Genomic DNA, 24,194 nt, shown 5'->3' on the forward strand with positions numbered 1-24,194 from the left:
GAGGTTCTGGTGAAGAAATTGTGAAGAAAGACCTTTTGTAGAAGATAGGGCTGTGAGTGGAGGACAATTGTCAGTTAAATGGTGGACCACCACAAGTGGCCGGCGCCCATTTTTTTGTGGCCTGCCGTCCACTTTTTTGCCCAGGCAGTTTGGCATTTTGGTTTTGTCCTAGTCTCTATGTTTTGGGGTCTTGTTTTGAGTCTTTTGTTTTTAGCAAGTGTACATAGTTGTATTTAGGTTGGTTTTACTTCATTTTCCATTTATCGAGTTATATTTTGTATTTTGGTTGTTGGTTGGCTCATTACCCGGTTGAGAACATTATTCCAACACAAGCATTCTTGGTTTCAAATTCAACTCCATTTTCATTCTGTGCAAATGTGGTGCTCATGATGCAAAAATAAAAATAAATAAATAAAACAATAACTCTTTTATAAACTTCAGGGTTTTCCCCCGATCAAAGTTTTTTACAAAAGAGAGTACAAGTCTGTTCAAAAGCAAGAGTAAATACCTATCTGAAGCTATACATGTGTAAGCTACCAAAACAAAAAGAAACTAAGCAAAAGAGTACAAAAATCTGTGCCAGTCGCATCAAGCTCGAGAGACCCTCTTCGTCTTCTTCCTCGAAGGGGACTCATGGGCACTGTCTCCATCGGCGCCACTATCAGAATCGGACTTCAAGCCGGAGCCAGTATCATCATCTCCGCTTCCTGACTCAAAACCAGCCTCAGCGTCCTCCTTGCTCTCTGATCTAGAGTCCGCATCATCGTCCCGCTCTCAGACTCAGAGTGTCAGCTCACTGCCTCCTCAGAGTCGCTGGTCTTAGTATCATCCTCACTCAAAACTGGCTCCGAGCTGCTTCGATTCCGAGTACGTCTACCTCTACCTTGGCCTCGACGCTCATCTTGGCTGCATGCTGGGACCCGTCTACCTCTCCTCCCTATCACTGAAAGAGATGCCACTAGTGTTGCCGCTGCTGCTGGTGCCCTCGGCGTAGGTGGAACTTGAAAAGTAAATATCATAATATTAGATATAGTGTATGTATTATTACAGATTGGAGTATGCAGTATGAGTATGACACAGAAAACGGGTGCAATGTGTCAGTGCAGTTTGTCAGTGTAATGTGAAGCAGTATCAGGATGTATGTCAGTATGTAGTGTATCATTGAGAGTATCGTACAGTATGAATATCATGTATCAGTGGGAATATGGCATATCAGTATAGTGTGGGAAGCAATGCAACGCATAAGGGGAATGGAAGTATATCTGGATACTACGAAGAGTGAGCAATATCTCCCTCATCTGCACCACTGAACCAAGGAGGCAACCAGCTGAAGAAGGCCCTCTGTATACTCTGTGGGTACCTACAAGTGAAGTTAACTACTCAGTATCTGAAAAAGGGAAAGCACGGAATGCAATGTGTCAAGTATGGTCCGTACCTGAGGCCTGCCCGGGGCTCTGACATACCCGTGCCCCGCCTCCGGTGGCTCTATTGGGAGCTGATAGGTCATCCCGCTCGGCTGCCTGCAAAGAATCACGGTAGGAATCGCTGGCCAACAGAAAGTAGACGGAGCCTCTCTAATACCAGCAGCAGCTCCTTAAGCAACCTCTCCGATCAAGGGAGCACCCGCTATATTGCCGACGCGAACTCCAGTCAAGGGTGGCATAAGATGAGTCAAGATGAAGGTCGTGTAGTCACCCTCCCCTTAGAAGTAGTCGGCATCTAACCCCACCATATACTGAATAATGGCCTCAACTGAGAGGCTATTAGCTATCCTCATGGATGCTAGAGGCAGCATAGGAACAACCGAGGTGAGCAAGCCCAGTGTCTAGCGTACAAACAGCTCTCCCAAGAACCAGGCTCGGTAAAATGGGCCCTCCAACAGGATCCGATATCAGGAAGTAGCCCAGGCTCCGGCGTACTGATCCCTAACTCTGGCTGGCATCATCGCCCATGGTTGCCAGGTGATCTGCAAGTAGAGAATGTACAAGTTATTAGTTGCTGTCAAATGCAAAATATGGATCAGAATAGTAATGGAAATAAAGCAGAAATGACTGTGAGTTTCGAATTACCTCGCGAGCAACCACTGTGTTGAAGTAGCAACGATAGAAGGCAAAAGTCATGTCCTCGCGGCTCCGGCGGCGGCACCTACCATCATACTACCATGAATAGGGCACGACCAGGGCAATCTCGTCCATCAGCTTTGGGGCAAGGGCCGAGAAATAAGCATAAACCCACAATTGCAGGAAACGATCAGCGGTGTGAATCAACAAATATCAAACATAAAGCACAATGCATGAACAATATAAAGGTAGAAAATGCAAAGCAGAAAGCATAAGAAGAAACAGAATTGAAAGAGCAGTGCATACCTTCCTGGCTCTCTAGTAGCCTTCGACTCTATCTCCCTTCATGTGGGAATTGGAGCTCATGTAGCCGTAGAGTGTCGCATGGCCAGCTCCACTCCAGTCGTAAAACTAGACCCAAGGCAGAGTCACAAGGGCGCTAAACAAGTACAAACCCATGGTATTCCACCTGTTTACGAACAAGGTGGTACCGAAAAGGTAAATCACGAAACCCCGGGTGCATTGCTTTACCTCCTCCTGAGTCTCAAGTTGACTCCAGCGGAAGCGCTCGAGGAACTAACTGTATCACACCATAGCTAGCTTGTATAGAGGCGGGCTCGTTCTGAGCAGGTAAATCCAGGCCGCTTCTCACTCACCCATGTCCATGTCGAAAGGGATCGGATCACCCCCTACTCCTAAGCTTGTGATCATCAAAAAGTCATAAGGGGTCATCGTCATCTCCCTAACAGAAGAGAAATGGAAGGAGTTGGTGGTATCCCACCACCTCTCCACTAAGGCTCCGAGTAAGGCCCGACTAGCCATGTGGCGCGTAAGCCCAGTGCAAAGTAAGCTAAAGCCTACCTCATCGACAAGGTCGTGGACCGAAGAGGGAGCTCGTGATACCAATCCCTGGCTATCACTGCCCCGTAACCCCTATAGGAGCAGGAGTCCTTCTATGGCAAAGAAAGAGTGAATTAGATGAGAATTAGAGGAAAGACAGTGCCAAATAATCAGATGAAAGGCAGTAAAGCATAAACATAAAGGTTGTACCTCAGTAGCACTGTGGGAAAGGTGGGAGTCTGGCTCCCTCAACTCCACGTGGATTTGGGAGCCCCGTGGACGGTGCAATAATGTAAGCACTGTGCGTGCCTCCCAAGGATGAGGTTTAACACGTTATCTTCCTTATGTCACGTGTTATGGCATCTCGGGGACTTGTTTTAGATCAAATGGGCTATCGAGTCACCACCAAAGGCCTCATGTGCCAACTCAAGTGCTTGGTTTGGTTCAACCTTGCACGAGGGGTTCCCATGGCTTAAGCTAAGCGGTTAGAAGGCAACACCGCATATGTGGACTATTAAATGAAAGCATCAAGCTATGCATCAACTAAGTCCATTGGGGGACTACATTATGCTACAAGCGAGCTACGGATTGGGACATTGTCTTACTCATGCTACACGTTGGTGCAACACTAAGGTGCACAATGGCCTTGTGCGGAATCTAATACACATGTTGGCACGAGGACTATGCTGTGGGCAAGAGATTAACCATCAGTGGCTTGTGGGCTTCACATGACCAAGTGGCCATCCAATATGCATCTATTGAGGCATGCTTGACCCTGTGGCACTTCGAGATGCTATCAAAGACCCAACATTCAATGTAGGCTTGTCGGCTAAGTCGAGGGCCTTCACTAGCACATTGTTGTGTGGCTAGGCAGCTTGACGACATGAACCTAAGTTGTTCTACTACTGGCTGCGGCTTAGCATATGCTATCTCTTGGCATGCCGTGGGCTATTCTTGCATTATGCGTTGGGCCTTTCCTTGTACTTGCACCAATAACTTCTTGGGCATGTCTTTGGCTCTCCAAATGGCACAAATGTGTGTGGCATCAAGGTGTTGACCCTTGGATTGGCACACCTTGATATCTTGCCTAGTGCTGCAACCCAGGCTGAGCGCACACATGCTAGACCTCAACATTGTCAAGTGTCACAGCCTTGCCAAGTGCAACAGGCTTGTCAAGTGCCACAGCCTTCGCGGCGAGCATGCAAGCCAGGCCGCGGCCTTGCCAAGGGGCATAGTTCAGGCCACACGTATGCAAGTGACACAGCAGCCTTGCCAAGTGCCACAACCTTTGCCACACGCATGCCTGCCGGCGCGCGGCCTTAGCAAGTGCAGAAGCCTTAGCCGAAGCCCTAGTCGCGTATATGCAAGCCAAGCCACGGCCTTGGCAAGTGCCGCAACCCAGGCCGCGTGCATGCAAGTGAATCTGCGGCCTTGCCAAGTGCTACAACCTTCACCGCAGCCCAAGTTGCGTGCATGCAAGCTAGGTTGCGGCTTTGCCAAGTGCTGCCGCCCTAGGCTGCACGCATGCAAGTGAGGTCGCGACCTTGCCAAGTACTACAACATTGGGTGCAAGTGTGCAAGCCAGGCCCGGCCCGGCCCATGCCGCACACATGCAAGCTAGGCCAAAGCCCTGGTCCCAGCCTTACCAAGTGTTACAGCCCAGGCCGCGGGCATGTAAGTGAGGTTGCAGCCTTGCCAAGTGCCACAGCCTTGGCCGCAACCCTGGCTACGTACATGCAAGCCAGGCCGCGGCCATGCCAAGTGCCGCCGTCCAGGCCGCGACCTTGCCAAGAATTACAACCTTGGTCGTAGACATGCAAGCCAGGACATGGCCCATGCCACAAGCCCTACCTTGGACACAGCTCTGGCCACAAACTGAGCAGCCAGCCACAACCTTACCAAGTTCCGTAACCCAGGCCGTCGTGCATATTAAAGCCTTCGTTCGGACGTGCTGCCGACGCCCAACTCAATGAAAAGTGTTAACAATCCCCGTAAGCCTTAGGAATTTCTTTTCGGCATGCAAGTAAATCGTTTTTGTGTGTCGAGGCACACACTTAGGCTATATTATATGTTCAAAACCTCACGGGCAATTGGTCAAAGGAGGGACAGGGAGGGGGAAGGGATGAATCAAAGCGACACAGGATTGAATCTCAGTGGATCGTGTCGACCAGGCCACTCTACCACTTACAATACCCCGTCATGTATTAAAGTTATCTGTAAAGGATTCTACCCGCTGCTCGAGATAAGAATTGTACTTTAAGGGGGCCCGCATAACTCATCTGCTCCGCGAGCTTTACCAACAACACGTGCCTTTAGGGGACGGACGACCCTTATTGCGGGTCGGCAAGTGGGCGGCGGGCACAAGCATCACTTTTAGCCCGAATTCTAACTTAAAGGCGTTCAGTCATAATCCATCGCACGGTAGCTTCACGCCACTGGCTTTTCAACCAATCGCGATGACTAATTATGTGAATCAACGGTTCCTCTCATACTAGGTTGAATTACTATTACGACGCTGCCATTAGTAGGGTAAAACAAACCTGTCTCACGATGGTCTAAACCCAGCTCACATTTCCTATTAGTGGGTGAACAATCCAACACTTGGTGAATTCTGCTTAACAATGATAGGAAAAGCCGACATCGAAGGATCAAAAAGCAACATCGCTATGAACGCTTGGTTACCACAAGCCAGTTATCTAACTTCAAATTTTGAAGGTCTAAAGGATCGTTAGGCCACGCTTTCAGGGTTTCATATTCGTACTGGAAATCAAAATCAAACGAGCTTTTACCTTTCTGTTCCACACGAGATTTCTGTTCTCGTTGAGCTTATCTTAGGACACCTGCGTTATCTTTTAATAGATGCACTGCCCCCAGCCAAACTCTCCACCTGACAATGTCTTCCGCCCATGGCGGGACTTGGGTCCAAAAAGAGGGGCAATGCCCTCCCTCCGATTCATGGAATAAGTAAAATAATGTTAAAAGTAGTGGTATTTCACTTTTTCCATTTCTAGCTCCCACTTATCCTACACCTCGCAAGTCATTTCACAAAGTCTGACTAGAGTCAAGCTCAACAAGATCTTCTTTCCCTGCTGATTCTACTAAGCCCATTCCCTTAGCTATGGTTTCACTAGATAATAGACGAGGATAGTAGGAGTCTCGTTAATCCATTCATGTGCGTCACTAATTAGATGACGAGGCATTTGGCTACCTTAAGAGAGTCATAGTTACTCCCGCTGTTTACCCGCACTTGGTTGAATTTCTTCACTTTGACATTCAGAGCACTGGGTAGAAATCACATTGCGTGAGTATTCGTAGGGACCATCGCAATGCTTTGTTTTAATTAAATAGTTGGATTCACTTTGTCTGTACCAATTCTGAGTCGATTGTTCGCTGCCCAGGGAAGGCCCCGCAAGGAACTGTTCCCAATCTGTCCCCCGACCAAAATGCAACAACCTGCTCTCACCGCGGGTGCATCTCAAGTAGTCCGCTGAAAGCCGACGGGTTCAAGACTAGGACTCTCGTGCCCTATCCTCAGAGCCAATCCTTTTCTCAAAGTTACATATCCATTTTGCCGACTTCTCTTGCCTACATTGTTATATCGACTATAGGATGTTCACCTTGGAGACCTGATGCGGTTATGAATGCGATCGGGGGTGGAGGCACTCATTCCTTTGGATTTTCAAGGGCCGCCAGGGATGCACTAGACACCATGCGACGTGCGGTGCTCTTCCAGTCGATGGACCCTACCTCTGGTTGAGCCATTTCCAGGGTAGGCAAGCTGTTAAACAGAAAAGATAACTCTTCCCACGGCCTCCACCAACGTCTCTGGACTCCCTAACATTGCCGTCAGCCACCATGTCTCGGTTCAGTAATTTTAACCCGATTCCCTTTCAAAGCTCATGTTAAACGCGCACTCTATCGGGCTTCTCCCAACTCTTAGGATCGACTAACCCATTTGCAAGTGCCGTTCAGATGGAATCCTTCCCCTCTTCGGCCTTTAATGTTCTCATTTGAATATCTGCTACTACCACCAAGATCTACACCAATGGCCATTCGCACCCAAGGTTTTGCAGCGACCATTGTGCCCTCCTACTCATCGGGGCCTGGCACTTGCCTCGACGACCGGGTATAGGTTGCGTGCTTAAGCACCATCCATTTTCGGGGATAGTGGATTCGGCAGGTGAGTTGTTACACACTGCTTAGCGGATTTCAATTTCCATGGCCACCATCCTGCTATCTTAATCAACCAACACCCTATATGGGTTATAGGTTAGCACACAGTTGGGCACCGTAACCTGGTTTTCGGTTCATCCCGTGTCGCCAGTTCTACTTACCAAAAGTGGCCCACTTAGAGCTCTCGATTTCGTGGCGCGGCTCAAAGGAGCAGCCGTGTCATCCTACCTATTTAAAGTTTGAGAATAGGTTAAGGGCGTTGAACCCCCGATGCCTCTAATCATTGGCTTTACTTGATAGAACTCGCACCCAGGCTCCAACTACCCTGAGGGAAACTTCAGAGGGAACCAGCTACTATACGGTTTGATTAGTCTTTCGCCCCTATACCCAAGTCAGACCAACGATTTGCACGTTAGTATCATTGCGAGCCTTCACCAGTGTTTCCTCTGGCTTCGCCGCACTTAGGCATAGTTCACCATCTTTCGTGTCCCGATAGGCATGCTCACACTTGAACCCTTCTTAAAAGATCAAGGTCCATCAACGGTGCAATCCGCGAGGGGATCTCGTCAATCAACTTCCTTGTGCCTTACGAGTTTACTCATCCGTTGACTCGCATACATGTCAGACTCCTTGGTTCGTGTTTCAAGACGGGCCACATGGGGAGTTCGTAAGTTGGTGTCAGAAGCGTGCAGATGCCGAAGCACACCAAGGGCGTGTGCTGCCAGCCATGATCGAGGAGAAGACATCTCTACGGCCTTTTCGACTGCCCAGGCTTTGGCCTCCACCCCAATCCGCACCTATCCATGACCGGAGTCGATCGGCGGACCGACTAGTCGCCGTTCCACGTCCGACCGGGGCATATCGCCCGCCCCCATCCCCTTCCCTCCCAACAATTTCAAGCATTATTTAACTCTCTTTTCAAAGTCCTTTTCACCTTTCCCTCGCGGTACTTGTTTACTATCGGTCTCTCGCCCATATTTAGCCTTGGACGAAATTTGCTGCCCGATTAGGGTTGCATTCCTAAACAACCCGACTCGCAGACAGTACCTCGTGATGTGACAGGGTTTGGGCACGACGGGGCTCTCACCATCTCCGGCACCCCTCTCCAGAGGAATTGAGCTCAATACGCCGCTGAGGACTCTTCTCTAGACTACAATTTGTACAACGGGGTTGCTCGATTTTCAAGCTGGGTGCTTCCCGGTTCACTCGCCATTACTAGGGGAATCCTTGTAAGTTTCTTTTCCTCCGCTTATTGATATGTTTAAACTCAACAGGTAATCCCGCCTGACTTGGGGTTGCAATCGAAACGCCTTGGCAACGGCATAATAGGGTTACAGCAGACCTCCTGTGATGACTGGGATGCGCGCGACACAACACAACAGTTTATCAAGCACCACTCGACAAGTGGGGAAATAGTAGGGAGCCGACGACCCGCCTCCTGCTTCTACAGCAGTAATGACAAGTTCACGGGTCGTTCTACTGCGCAGGCATCAACAATGATCCTTCCGTTGGTTCACCTATGGAAACCTTGTTACAACTTCTCTTTCCTCTAAATGATAAGGCTCAGTGGACTTCTCACGATGTCGCCAGTAGCGAACTGCCCACGTTGCCGCGACCCAAACACTTCACCAGACTATTCAATTGGTAGAAGCGACGGGTCGTGTGTACAAAGGGCAGGGACGTAGTCAACTTGAGCTAATGACTCGTGCTTACTAGGAATTTCTTGTTGAAGACCAGTAATGGCAATGATCTATCCCCATCATGATAAAATTTCAAAGATTACCCGTGCTTATCAGGCAAGGCTATAGACTCGTTAAATACTTCAGTGTAGCGCGTGCAGCCTAGAACATCTAAGGGCATCACAGACCTATTATTGCCTCAAACTTCCGTGGCTTGAAGGGCCATAGTCCCTCTAAGAATCTAGTTGTGGAGGGTCACCTCCACATAGCTAGTTAGCAGGCTGAGGTCTCATTCATTAATGGAATTAACCAGACAAATCGCTCCACTAACTAAGAACGACCATGCACCACCACCCATAAAATCAAGAGAGATCTCTCAGTCTATCAATCCATACTATGTTTGGTCCTAGTAAGTTTCCCCATGTTGAGTCAAATTAAGCTGCAGGCTCCACTCCTGGTGGTGCCCTTCCATCAATTCCTTTGAGTTTCAGCCTTGCGACCATACTCCCCCCGAAACCCAAAAACTTTGATTTCTCATAAGGTGCCAGCAGAGTCCTAATAGTAACATCCATTGATCCCTGGTTGGCATCATTTATGGTTGAGACTAGGACGGTATCTGATCGTCTTCGAGACCTAACTTTCATTCTTGATTAATGAAAACATCCTTGGCAAATGCTTTCGCGGTTGTTTATCTTTCATAAATCCAAGAATTTCACATTTGACAATGAAATATGAATGCCCCCGACTGTCCTTGTTAATCATTACTCCGATCCTGAGGGCCAACGTAACAAGATCGAATCCTATGATGTTATCCCATGCTAATGTATCCAAAGCGTAGGCTTGCTTTGAAGACTCTAATTTCTTCAAAGTAAAAGTGTCGGAGGCACAACCTGGCCAATTAAGACCAAGAGCACATCGCCGGCAGAAAGGACAAGACACCCAGTGCACAGCCGTGGCAGACTGGTCGACCTAACCCAAAATGCAACTATGAGTTTTTTAACTGCAGCAACTTACATATACACTATTAGAGCTGGAATTACTGTGATTGTTGGTACCAGACTCGACCAACTTGTGCCAATCCGCACTTGATAGTACCCCGACCTTAGATGAAGCTTAGAAAAGAACTTTGCATGCCTAAATTGGTCAAATAGATCGACAATCAAAGGAATAGGATATTTTATTTTTGATGGTTACATTGTTGAGAACCCGGTAGTCGATGCATAGCCGCAATGATCCATCGTGCTTCTTCTGAAACAACACCAGTGCTCCATATGGTACCTTTGATGGTTGAATGAAGTCCGCATCCAGCAAGTCTTTTAGTTGTCTCCTTAGTTCCTCCAACTCTGGTGGGGACATTCAGTACGATGCCATTGCTAGTGGCTTGGCGCCTGGCTCCATCTCAATCTTTTAGTCCACCTCCCTCGTAGGTGGAAGTCTATTAGGCAACTCAGGAGACATGATGTCTTTGTACTCCACTAGCACCTTGGCAATCTCCTTTCGTGCACTACAACAAAAAAGGGTTTTTACGGCGCGCAATGCACGCCGTAAAAACCCTTCTACGACATGCAAATGCGCGTCATATTATGACCAGTCATGGAAAGTCATTCATTTTCAACGACATATTTCGTACGCCGTTAAAAACTATTTAACGACAAATTTTATACGCCGTTACTTTTTCTACGACATGCTATATTACGCCGTGAAAAACTATTTAACAGCAGATTTTGTGCGTCATTGTTACTTTTTCTACGACTATTTTTGCACACCATTAATTGGTGAGACAAATAACGACGCTGATTGCGCACCGTAAAATATGTAATATAGCAACTTATTATGTCTGCCGTAGAATGTGCAATTTTTTTTATTATTTTTTTTTAAATTCAGCAGGTTCTATTTGACCAATTTTATATAATCTAACAAACATTACAAACAAGCATCACAAAACATCAATCAACCACCAAAACATTGTTTGAAACATCACAAAGAAACTATATCGATAAATTATAAACTTTCAACAATTGTTTTCACATTCCAAACATTCGAAAACTATAAGTTCTAAACTGTACAAAAAGTTTAAACCATCCAAAACTATGCATATCTAATTTTCTAAACATATCGACAACTATTAAGAGATTATCTAATTTGTCAATGATCCATTATTTGAGCTACCATTAAGTTCTCTTTTTACTTCTAAATTTGTCGTCCGACATTAACTTTCGCTTATTGATTCGGCGAAGTCGGCGATCTCTGTTCCGTTTCCTTTTTTTATAATCAATAGCAGTGCAGGCTTCACTGCCTCCATTTAGTTCCTTCCCACAAACTGTTGCTTTCAAGTTTGACTGGCAGGTCGGGTCATCCACACCTATTTTGTTGCCGAGTTTATTACTCCGATGACTACCTCTGTTCCGTTTCCTTTTTCTAGATTCAGTAGTAATGTAATTTTCACTGCCTCCATCCAGTTCCTTCCCACAAACTGTCGCCTTCAAGTTTGATTGGCAAGTCAGAACATCCGCACCTCCATGGTTGACAACTTTCATGCATCTGTGGCTTACTGGTTGCTTTGCAAGATAATACTTACAAACAAGCTAATGAGCCAATTTTGCAAGAGAATGACCAGAGACAGACTCGGGGATGGGTGGCCTTGAAAGGTTCACAGAGTGTAGCAGAAGACATGAGAACAAATACAAGGAATGGTTTCTAATAAAACATAGACCAAGTAACATTAACAGAGTCAAGTGACCTGAATCATTGCTTAATTGGGTATGAGATCATGTTTTTTTTGTAAATGGAGCTGTAAATGATCCAATTCAAACCAAGTATTTGGTTGCTTAAGCTTGATTTTAAAAAACTTTTTGAGTTTTGAAATATCTGCTTAATACTTGTATAGTTCAAGTAGGGATCAACAAACTTTCATTTAATGATGCTATTTGAGTCATGGAACCAATGCCTTGTGCAATGGACCAGCGGTTAAGCTTCAGCCCATAAGCACAAGCATGTGGGTTAAGGGCAACCATTTTATGCAAATAATCAGGACATGCATTCAACTATATAGGAAACAGGTGTTTAAATTACTCTAGCTAACTCATATTAAAAGGAGTGGAAGCCTTATCTATTTGGCTCGAGCCTTCGCATAAAATGAACTAGCTTTTGGTTGCAAGCAGGCTCATGGATCCAACACGTAATTACTACAAAAGAAAAGGACAAATCTGGAAGCTCTCACCTTTTAGGAACTATGCGTCCAAGAAGGGACGATTTCTCATGCCATAGAACAGGTGAAGGTAGGACATCTCACTTTTTGATAGCCTGATACAAGACAAGTACAAGATGCATGACAAGCAAACTAAAGACTGAAATAAGGCTCAATGCAACTATCATGAATAAAGGAATAAACACTGATATATTCATTCAATAAGAATGAAATAGAGATGATATTATTCACAACATGCCAATCAAGGAAACATGGCATAATCTGACTTAACCATGATTGAGTAGATTTTGCACAACACATGAATAAAACAAAATCTTTTTAGACTTTTGAACATTACTTGACTGGTTGGATTTCAAACTCGCAACAATGTATAAACATTACATACCCTCTCAGGCACAGTCACTCCTTCTGGTGGTTTTGGGATGTGAGAATGAAATGAAGGGTATTTATAGAAGACAGATCTGCAAAAGACGAAGAAAGTGAACAATTAATAGTTGACAAGGAACTGGTGATGTACCACTTGGTACAGTCTATGTTCAAAGCAAACATAACCATCCCCACAAACATACAGGACTTCGTTCTTCATAATCATCGCCATATCACCAATCGGTGGATTGATCTCCAGAGGACACAGGTTTATCAGAAATATAAATGTATCCATTCATCCCACTGCTGCATGAAAGTTTCAGTTAGCAGTAAAATGGTAAAAAAAAAAACTAACTGGAATATAATCATTTTTTAAAAATTACTTCAACTGAAAGGCAAACTTCAATTAGCACTCCTAAGGAGCAAATAATAGAATAAGATCATCTTATAGTCCAGAGAGCATAGCATGACAAAAAATCATGTGAAGCTTGCAAAACAAGTAACCATGTACTACCAAAGGCTTAAAATTTCATAAGGTTGAACAAGGAATACATGTCAACACAGATTGTTCTCCAATGGTCCACAACAAACTCAGGTAATTGCGACAAGGTTTCTTTGTGAGGTGGACAACACCAGGGGGTGATCATAGTCTCTGACACACCAGATGAGAGTGGTGAAACATGTGAATTTATGAACTATCAGGCTTGGATACCACTTCAAGAGTTACTAGGTCATTAGCCAATTGAAGGCTCTCCTAGGACACTGAGTCCCACATTGGTGGAATCAAATGGACATAAATTTACTTTTTAGGATGGAGGCTGCATCTACATATTTCAGCTGGGGGAAACTGAAACTGACATGGGAAACAAAGTGCTCTATGACGGACTTCAGAAAAGGAACAGCAGCATCCCATGACAAGCCCCAACAGTGATCAGCTAGTGATTTTAAAACATACATAGAAATACATAAGTGCACGTATCAATAAGCAGTCGGCTGTGCAGCTCACTCATGCACATAACTGAGTATCAAAAAAGATTAGAAAGAGAAACCAGAAAGATTGTCAATAGTGGAGAACAAAAGGGGGGGAGAGATTTTGGAGAAACAAAAACTGGATGAGTAATCTGGGATACCGCCTCTGGGAGCTCCAGTGTTCAATCTACTTAAATTGAAGTGAAGTGAAGACCAATTCTAGGAAGCCCAGAGAATCCATGGATTTTATTCAGGTGCACTTTTGGCACAAAAAGTACGGTGTCTATTGAAAGACTCTGGATACTACATTGTCAACAGTCCCCACATATTCAAAGATGTGCATAACCAAGGCTATAAGCATAGCGTTAACTAGAATACGACTAGTAATGCCATGCCGAGTTTGCGTCATGGAGCCTCTATAAGGTCTGCATCACTGTGCATACAAACAAAACTACTAGCGCACCAACAAGTCAATCATTGATGAAATATGAAACATGTTGAGCATGAGACAAATCCTTCAAACAGAGGCAAGAAGAGAAATGCTCAAACTAAACATAAGGCGGCAAGTCACCTCAGCTAGTCATGGTAGTTGTCATCCAATGGCTGTCCAATAGCTTAAGCTATTAGAGAATAGACCAAACTATTTATATCAAGTTCTCACACCTTCTTTGACATGAGAAACACTTGGCACACAGAGATGGATGGACAGACAATATGGAGTACAACCAGACAGACAAAAGGGAGAACAATGCAACTAGAAATACCTGAACCCAAGAACTCCTAGAATCAAAACTCCAATACTATGTTAGACAACCACTTTCTCAAAAGTTGAAACTATTAGAAAACATGCCAAAGAAAGTACACCAAGCCCACAGTAATGTCAGGTCTAGCTTCACTTTCTAAACAATTTGTTACCTCTCAACATTCCAAAACTATCCTCTAATTCATGGTTACTTCCAAAGTCGAGTTCTTTCATTTACTCAGCATTCCCAAACTACAAAACTAAAAAAAATCAACTAAGCTTTAGTCCAATTTACTTGAGAAACAGAAATAAATTTAGAGTAGGATTTGCTTAATCCATATCAGTTCCACCCCCAAATTCCCAATCCAGGTGCTTAGGTTCATATTACCATGATAAATGGGCTTATGCTAAACAATTTAATATTATATACCTATCAATATATACTATTGTAAAGAGAAGCCTTCTCTTGGTGTCTATGTCTCAAATTATAGGTTTTCCCAAAATATGCCTATATCAGCACTAAGCCAAAATCAATTCAAACCATCTTCATAAGTTGAAAATGTAGATCAGGTCAATTGAACAAACACAACACAACAATTCATCTTCAGAAACACACACACACATATATATACATGACATATTACTCATCCACACAATTAAATATATGTACATACATAGAGAGAAATATAGACGAGTAAGGTTACCTCGAGTATCATAAAGATCTAACCATTTTTATGTAATGGACAAGCTATTTTCTCTTGAAATTTCCTGCATTAGCAAGTAAATGGGCTCCAAATTAGTAACTACCATGATGCGCATTCCAATTAAAATAGCACTCACAGCAATCACTACAACCAGCCTGTTAATAATAGGGGCATCAATCCAGGAAAAATGCACCTCACAATGCTTTGAGCATTTTCATATATACTGCACAAAATCCTTATATTATTTTAACCTATCTTCTATTAATTTGGTGTATTCACTAGAACTGCAGTAATCATCAGGACCAAGCCTTAATGTATGGGCTGATATTTGCCAAAGAACAATATATTTCCTTGTATCTAGTAATTATGTGTCTTTTCGAATCATATGTGCGAGGCTAATGAAGTCGAAGATAAACAAAAGACAACGAAGGTAAGATACCTCAGTCTAAATCAGATCTAGCAACTAGAGAAATCCTAGCATGGGATTATTGTTATTTTCAACATAAATCAGTTGAAGAAATTCAATCAAAACTAGTCAAACAACTTCTTTTCTTTTCTCTTCTAACTTATCCAATCAGTTCTTTTCTTTTCTTTTCTTTTCTTTACTAAATTACCAAATAGAGTGCCAGTTTTCTATGTAACCAAACAGAGAGAGAAAAGGCAAAAATTTGCTACCCATAAAGGAGGGAAGCTCCTCAAGCCTCAAAAGTCGAAAGAAAACCTTCATGAGAGGGAATGGAATATATATGTGTGTGTGTGTGTGTGTGTGCACGCGCGCGTGTGTGTATATATCGGGATGCATCAGCAACCACCTTAAGTAAAACCAACATTTCCCAAATCTAAAAAACAATTTTTAAAAAACAAAAACACCGAAAACAAAATAAATAAGAAAAATACACAAATAGAAAGCAAACCCATAACCACAAAACACCAAAAAACCAAACCCAGAACCTAAAATCAGAAATTGAAGGGCAAATATCAAACTGGTTATGAAAAAATTGAGAAGATTAATTGAAGTAAGGGAGTAGAAATAGGTAAATTGATGGAAACCCATAACAGAAAAGAAGTGGAGCTCACAGAAGCATAGTCGGGATGGTTACCAATCATGGCGGCAGCAGTTTCAGTGGCCAATTCATCGAGTTGGCTGGTGGTGATGCCCTTGAGCTTCTTGAAACGGGCAATGATCTTATTGAAAGGTAGAGTCTCTTGACACCCATCTCTTTTCACAACATACATCTTTAAAAAGCTCCCAAACTAGATAGATAGTAACGAATTTTCAGAGAGGATTTTCGTCGAACAGGTTTGGTGCACAATGTGGCTGATACAACCAAATCAAACAACAATCAGATACCCAATTACACACATATACAAACTTCGAATTTCCATTTCCGCCATTAGGGTTTGGAAATCGAACAATCAGATACCAAAATAAAAAATTTAAAAGAAAAAAAAAATCAATATCACCATTTTCCAAGAATTTGACATCCCAAACACAACCAGGATGCTCTATACTTTGGACACAAACTCCATCTACAACACAAAACCATTTCTCAGGTAAAAAAACAACATTCAATTAATAAATCTGAAGATTTAAAACGAGAAAAGAAAAACATAACACTAATACTAGTAACCAGTGATTATTTCAAACACACAGTTTTCGTTTTCGAAGTTTTACTATATTAAAAGATGAAAGGAGATGCTCACTTCAAATAAATTTGTGGTTATAAACTTAATTCTCGTAACCAGCGATCAATATAATAATAAAAAACATAGTTTCAGGTACTCCATCTGCCATAGAAGAAGTGTACAACTATAATACAAAAAGGAGAGAACTGCTACCTCCTTATGAGTCTTATTCTTCACCAAAAAATTGCTTCTCATTCTATCCGAACCTTTTGAAGGAATAACTACATAACAGCTACCTCAAATTTGCCCACCATTATGTTAGGGACACTGATTGTGGCCGCCTCCTCTGCATCATCTTTTGACTTCTTTACAATTATAACATGAGCTCATTCTACACACACACATATGTTATGTGGTTAGTCTACCTTTAACCCTTCACTTGCCACAATGCCTGCTATGCCTTGAGCAAACCCAACCCACACCAGATTCCATCACAGCAGCAACAAGAAAAACTAATATTACACTCAGACATCAGCACAAAAACACCTAAATTCATCACAGCAGCACAACACAAAACCAGCATCAGCTGAGCAAAACAAGCCCACTGGACCATTGTTTCTGTTAGACACCATACCAATTCTGCTATTGGCTGAGTCTACCAACAGAGCTGAGCAGACCAACCACTAGCAGAACAAAACACCCGGCCCACACCAGCAAGCATAATTATCAGCAAGCATAACTATCAGCTGAGTATATCATATCAGCAGACCAAAACAGGACCACAACAGAACCAAAACTAGTTCAGCAAACCAGTAAGACCAACAAAGCAGACAGCAGCTAAGCATATCAGTTCAGCAGCATAGCATACCATCTGAGCATAACATATCAGCAGACCAACAAAGAATACCAATTAATAGAGAGAACAATGATAGGCAGACCAACAGTTAATAGGCAGACCAGTAAAGTAATACCCTCAGATCAGCAGAGCAAAAAGACAGAGCAATCAATAAGACAGAACAGCCCAGAACAGAAGAACAACAATAATCAGAATGTTGTATACCATACAGATCAGTCCATTTTGTATACCAAATAATCATAAAACAAATTGATAGAGCAATCAGAAATAACAAACCAGACATAATCAACTGAAATCACTACCAATTTTGATGCAGAACAAATAAAACTCCACCAGATAAACTCCCAAAACAGATACACACTCAACCACCAATCCTCAGGCAAAACTTGACCTGCTGTAACAGACCAGCAACATGCATTAAAGGCCCATAAAGATTATAAATAAGGGTATGGTCTCACAAAACTCAACCCTCAAACACTCCCAACTCAGAATTGAATGACAGGTAAAGATTATAAACCTGTACAGCAGAGATTATAAATAACGGTACTCACTCCATTCAACCCTCTCTTTGTATTAAATTCTTTCTTAGTTTCCTGTTTCCTTTTCTTGGTTTTCTTGTTTTGAATGATTTTCAGCTCTGTTTCCAATCCTTAGTACAACATGAGCAACACCGCAAGACCAATAATGAAAGTCACTTTTCATTTGGCTTATGACAGAGATTAAGCAAATCCCAATCTCCTTGTTAATTTCTCCGATCCAATTTTGTGCACGTAAAAGAACTGTATAATTAATAATGAAAAAGGTGTTGTGTGTGATTTTTAAGCTCGACATCTACTTATCTTTTTCCATTTCAATCTCTATTTTTTTTACCCTCTTTGTGAAGTTATTGTTTTTCCATAGTTTTTATTCATCAAGAAATCAATGGATGTGATTAACCCTTTTCTTGGTAATTTTTACTAATTATGATAAAATTGTTATTACTTGAATTCTAACAAAATACAAACTTGAATGCTAAATAAAAATGGGTTCTAAGGGTAGGATAAGGTATGCCAAACCTGAATGTCAACCATATTTATGTAACTACTAGCAGGTTTAGGAGGTCAGATCAGCAAGACAATTGAAGGACACAAGGGCTACATGGCTGCAGCCATATCCACAACATGGGCAGTTGGCTAAAGCATTACAAGTCAAGGTAGAGCTGCAGCCAAGGCCACAGCCATGGCCACAGCTCAGAACAACAGAACAGCTGCAGCAGTTGCAGCCACAACTCAGTCCAACAGAGCAATTGCATCAGATTGCAAATACATTCAAGTTCTTCTCTGATTTTCTTTAATTTTAACATGAGGAGCAAGTGTAAAACAATAGCCAACAATCTTTTAATTGAATTGAATGAAATCATAAGCTTTAATAACATATGGCTTTAACCAATGAAACCAAAAAGGAAAATAGTAAGTAAAACTTGTAGGAAAATGTAGACCAGTTTAAGCATTCTTAAGGAGAACTGTGTCCACGTGCATTTGTTTTTACATAAAGGTGCCTATGTGTGTCTCAATGTGAACTTTCTGCATGTGTGCAAAACTAGAAATCATACCTTCTGCAAGCTATCACCACTACCAAATGGAGAGTTCAAAGGAGAACTTCTTCGAGTGTATGTGTATGTTTGGGGACTATTAGCTTCAGATGGAATACCAGCACTCCATTCTGTTCTCCACTTCCGTTGATGGCCACGCGAAATTAATGCTTTTAAACTAATAAACCATTTCTCAGCTTCATCTTTATCTTTACAAATCTGGAATGAAAGTCATTTACCAAATTACAAATAGAGTAAAATATATATCTATTTGGAAACAACTCTAAAATAGCAGGAGAGAATTGGTATTTTAGGAAGATCGTTGTAGCAACTGAAAATTAAGAAGGAAATGGATATGTCAAATGAGGTGCTTACCAAATCCAGTGACCTGTCGTTATATATAAGAGAGAAGGACTGGTACTCCTTCTCAAGCCGTGGATACCTTTGAAAGATCGGCTGAAAAATATTACACAATGAAATGAAATTGTAGGGCCTTAATTTAGTCAGTCCATATCAGGAAGAATTTATGTTTTATTAGAAGTGCTGAAACTAAGTCTGCATATAGCTACTCACATGACCATTGTAAACAAACTTAATGAAAAGATTGTTGCACACAGCAATTGTTTGACTTCTACATAAGTTAGCATTATTCTGGATCTTAAATCAGCTTTTAGATTAGCCTCAGCAAATGAATGGTTTAATAAATTGACAAACTGGAAAGTGTTGGGAGATAAAACTCTACAAGCAAAATAACGGTCATGCATGTAGCAACTTCATCTTCAGGACGAAACATTTTGCATACCACAATATAAAGGACAAGTATCGTGGAACAATGTTTATCAAATGACTACTTTATAGTGGTTAGTGTTTTCTTTTACACTGATTAACTATAAAGCAACATATGGCTATTTCATGGTAAAAGCTCAGGATGTCAAGCTTCAGAACAGGTTTGAGTCAAGGGAAGCCACTTCATGTAAATAAAACCAGAAAGTAGGTTTGTACCCTGTCTACCAACCCAGCCTCTAGGAGAGAAACCCAAATGCAAATATCAATCAATTCTCTTTTTCTTCCTTTTTTGATAGGTAGATGTCAACAAATACTCCTTAAGCTTATATTCATTATACCACAGAATTTATTTTTCAATAGCAGTGAATACCAAGTGCCCTAGTTAATTTATTTTTCAATAGCGGTGAATACCAAGTGCCCTTGTCTTCTGCGAAGTTCCCTTAATTACATTATGAACTACCCTGAATTTCCTATGTTTTGATATTCCACAAGAATTGCCTCCTAATACTACTCAGCAAGGAAACTTCTATTTTAGATTCCTTTTTAAGTCAACAAAACTCATGCAGTCCCAGTTCGTTTTAATATACTTCATGTCCAAGTAAAGATTGAATCTATGTCAATGCAAAGTAAAATAATCCAAATTGAAGGTCAAAATCAAAATAGACCGCTGTACACAAAGGGAAGATTAGTTTTTTTTTTTTTTTTTTTTTTTTTTAGTTTGTAGAAAAACTATCCATTTGAGATTTTTACACCACTTTGTATTCTAAACCATTGTTAGACATGTTATATAATCTCATAAAAGAGTAAATTACCTTGTTGGATATTGCCATGGAATAAAATTCAATAACAATCAGAAAATGAGATGAACACAATCAAATGTGTCAATAAAAGTGCTTTTTTGACAATCAGCTCTTCTCAAAGAAAGCCTGTTTAGTTAAGTTTGACAAACAGGGATGGATTAGGTGGCTGGAATTTGAGGTATAAAAGGGAGAGCTCTTCAAGATGGATGTGTTCAAACTTCAAACTAATCAAGATGGATGGAAACAGTCCTTGTCAGTCAAATAGTTCTAGGATGCATGCTATCCTTAATAAAATTTTGAAACATATCTACTAATGAGGAATCATAAATCATGTCAAACACAAATAGGAATCATAAATCAAATTTATTTTCTAAAAGCATTACAAGAACCAATCAAACAAGCTAATGAGCAGTTCCACCATCATATAAAAATAAAATCAAATCAAATCAAATTGTTCATCTGTTGGAAATCAAATGAATATACTCTAAAAGATTGAAATGTGTATAAATAGAAATTGCTGTTGTAATTGGCGAGACCTTCAATTTGGTTTTAATTGATTCCAAAAGTCGAATTATTTCTTTTTTCATTTTTTTTTTTTTAGTGAACTTTTTAGTATTTTTAAACATGTTTTTTACTTTTTAGATGCATCTAAAAAGTTTCTAGATTAGGCATATTTAAAAAAATACAAAAAATAAATAAAAACAAAAAATTCATTCCTGTGTATTTATTAATTTTTTAAATCTATTTTTTCACAATTATTTTATTTTTTAGGTGCATCTAAAAAGTAAGAAACTTAGAAATACTAAAAAAATTCACTAAACAAAAAAAATATGAAAAACCAAAAAATTTAATTTTCAGAAAATGATAGAAAACCAAATCTTTTTGTTCAAAATGCCCCTAATTTCATCAATCAATTTAGCCAGTATTAATTGAGTATTAAAATGAAATGACACGAAGCACCCCTACATTGGGATCAATGGAGAAAATTACAGAAAACACAAGAATTTCAGAAATGACACAAAAGAATATGAAATAAATAATCACAATGAAACATCTGTTTAACCAATTTAGGAGTTTATTCTAAACTGTAAAGAATATCATAGATTTTTAAACTAAGATTGAATTAGCCAAAATTGCCATTAGACATTACAACTCAAAGTTGACATTTCATTTCAAAAACCTTAAACTAAGATTTTTTTTTTGGTTGAACAGTCTGTTTGATAATAAAAAAACAAATTAAATATATGTTTTTTTTCAGTGGCGCCAGGGTTTTGGCGCCTAAAATATTTTGGGCATACCATTCGCAGCGCACATGGTAAGCTGTAAAAAGTCACTTATTTTTAACGACTGGCATACGTGTGTCGTATATAATTGATATATTAACGGCATGTCATATGTATATTATAGAAAATTTTATTATTTACGACTAAATTTGTAAGTCATAAAAAAATTATTATTTTTACCATTAACGACTTGCGCAATAGACACGCGGTAGTTAGTATATTATTTACGACATGCAAAAAAAACAAGTCGTAAAAGTGAGAAATTACGGCTTGCATTCATTGTATGTCGTTAATGTGGTGCCGTAAAAAGTCAATTTTGTTGTAGTGGTGGCTCCGTTGAAGTATCTTCCTTCTCTCCCCTTTTGCCTTGGAGGGTAACTAGATAGGCGATCTCTCCCTTCTTGAAGCCTTTCTTGACTTGCATTGCGGAGAGTACCTTCTTGTCCAAACTTGCCTTGGCCACTGTGGAGACCATGCATGGACCACCCTCGAGAATGCACATAGAGTTGTACTGTGGTAACGACACTACATTGAATTGTTGCAAAAACTCCAAGTCTAGCACAATGTTGAAGTCGTCAAGCGGTGCAGCAGAGAAGTCCATCTTCTCTTGCCAAGTCTCCAAGTGTAGCTCTACCTTTCGAGCCACGCCATCAAGTGGTTTGGCTTCCGCATTCACCGTCTTGTGCCAGCCTTGACCCTTGTCAAACTTCAACCCCCAACCGCTTGGCTTCGGCATTCTTGATAAAGTTGTGTGATGCTCCCATATCCACCATCACTTGAGTAGCTTTCCCATTGATGTTAGCATTCACATACATCAAGGACCGGTCTTTGTTGTTTGTTGGGACTGGATTTGCCTTGGGTACATTGAGTAGTTATAGACACCCCATGTGTGCTTGCTCTTTCATTTCTTATTTCTCAAGCATTGCACTAAGGCTCTTTTTCTTGGGACAATCCCACGCCCAATGTGGCCCATCACAAATGAAGCAATTGTCTCTAGGCTAGATGTCTTTCTTAGCATCTTTTTCTTCCAGTCTTTGCCCAATGGTGGCTTGCTTTCATCTTCTTTGCTCCTTAGAGCGTTAGAATCCTTAGACTCTTTGGCCCACTTTTCTCCCCCACCTTTGCCTTGACCATCCTTGGTGGACTTCGAGTTAGATGCTTCTGGCTTTGTAGATTCCACCAATGTCTCGGCCATGGTGAGTGCAGTGGAAATGTCTTTGACACCCCTTCGTTGTAACTCCAATTGTGCCCATTGCTTAAGACCAACTGTGAAGTTGAAAATCAAGTAATCATCACTCATAATAGGAGTTTGAAGCATTAACCCAGAGAATTCTTGGACATAGTCTCAGATAAAGCGGGTGTACTTCAACTCCCTCATTTTCAATCGAGCTTCACATGCCACATTTTCAGGGTAGAATTGCCTCATTAGTTCGTTCTTAACTTCCTCTCATGAAGAGATAGTGCAAGTGCCTTTTTCAATTTCAGCATGCCTACAACGCCACCAAATCCCAGCAAGCTTAGTGAGGTAGAGAGAAGCAGTGCGTACCTTAGCCATTTCATCATTTAAGTTTAAGGCTTCAAAGTACCTCTCTAAGTGCCAAATGTAGTCTTCCAGCTCTTTGGCATCCCTCTTGCCATTAAACTCTTTAGGCTTTGGTGCTTCAAGTCTTGCAGTGAATCCTGCATTAGTGGTAATGCCACCACTAGCCACAGCTCGTTTGCGCATAGCCCAGTCCATCCATGTTTGCTCCATGCCTTCCTTCAGCTCTTGGACTTGGTCTTGGAGTTGAGAGATAGCCTTCAAGATCTGTTCCTGGAAGTCATAGCTTTTCTGCTTTTGGGTCTCAGAGTTGGTCCGGATGGTTTCCCGTATGGACTCAAGCAATTCCTCGACTTGGCTTTCCATATTGCTGTTAAGTTGCTTCATCTCTTATTCTAAGCAATCTAGGAGCTCCTTAACATAGGTCATGACCACTTCCACCTTGACCACTCAGGTCTCCATAGCACTCAAAACATCACATGACATGTCTTTGGCCTTCTTTCCCAAACTAGCAGCAGGCTCCCTTCCGACATCATACTCCTCTTTCTTGGGTTACAATGCCTTTGCAACCTTGCTATGATACCAACTGTCACAACCTTGGTTTTTCCAAGCCAACTGTGCTACCCTAGATGCTTGTCACCTGCCTGGTTTACACATAAGTAGGCTTTTTTAGAAGAGAGCTAGGAGAGATTCACACCTACTTGAGGATTTCTAGAGAGAGAAAGTAGTCTAGAGAGAGAAGCTCTTGGAGAATGCTTTAGCTTTGTATAACTTTGGATTACTTTTGGATACACTTGGATGGTTTGGGCAAATGAGGCCCTCCCCATTTTATATGCTACAAAGAATATTCTAGAACTACAATGATGGAGAGTGTTCTGGACACTTCCTCTAGCTCTATCTTATAGACTATACCAGAATCATTCTATAATGTACATATCTAGAAGGATGTACAAATATCTACAACTATGTACAATTCTCCACAAAACTAGGGA

General features: G+C 41.6%; 2 long non-coding RNA genes, 1 other non-coding gene and 1 pseudogene across 17 annotated transcripts; all 4 read right to left on the bottom strand.

The window, feature by feature from the left end:
• Window positions 1–408: 408 nt before the first annotated feature.
• Window positions 409–2,204, bottom strand: LOC114268882 (uncharacterized). Its single transcript, XR_014343849.1, has 4 exons — window positions 2,070–2,204; window positions 1,436–1,966; window positions 1,177–1,360; window positions 409–1,000 (listed from the first exon to the last, which is right to left on the bottom strand). It is a non-coding gene; the product is annotated as an uncharacterized LOC114268882 (long non-coding RNA).
• A 2,818-nt stretch (window positions 2,205–5,022) lies between these two features.
• On the bottom strand, window positions 5,023–8,371 carry LOC114256920 (25S ribosomal RNA). Its single transcript, XR_003627350.2, has one exon. It is a non-coding gene; the product is annotated as a 25S ribosomal RNA (ribosomal RNA).
• A 196-nt stretch (window positions 8,372–8,567) lies between these two features.
• LOC145803364 (18S ribosomal RNA) lies at window positions 8,568–9,922 on the bottom strand (annotated as a pseudogene).
• Window positions 9,923–10,717: 795 nt separating this feature from the next.
• On the bottom strand, window positions 10,718–19,306 carry LOC114256917 (uncharacterized). 15 transcript variants are annotated; one of them, XR_014343834.1, is made up of 10 exons: window positions 19,169–19,306; window positions 18,815–19,012; window positions 16,581–16,758; window positions 16,206–16,271; window positions 15,842–16,059; window positions 14,742–14,805; window positions 12,530–12,629; window positions 12,346–12,421; window positions 11,973–12,055; window positions 10,718–11,392 (listed from the first exon to the last, which is right to left on the bottom strand). It is a non-coding gene; the product is annotated as an uncharacterized LOC114256917 (long non-coding RNA). The 15 variants fall into 15 exon arrangements; XR_014343836.1 differs by having other exon boundaries at window positions 12,530–12,632; XR_014343835.1 differs by having other exon boundaries at window positions 15,819–16,059.
• Between the last annotated feature and the right edge of the window lie 4,888 nt (window positions 19,307–24,194).

The sequence above is a fragment of the Camellia sinensis genome, chromosome 11 (genome assembly GCF_055761805.1).
Source record: "Camellia sinensis isolate YWXY chromosome 11, ASM5576180v1, whole genome shotgun sequence".
Taxonomy (NCBI): domain Eukaryota; kingdom Viridiplantae; phylum Streptophyta; class Magnoliopsida; order Ericales; family Theaceae; genus Camellia; species Camellia sinensis.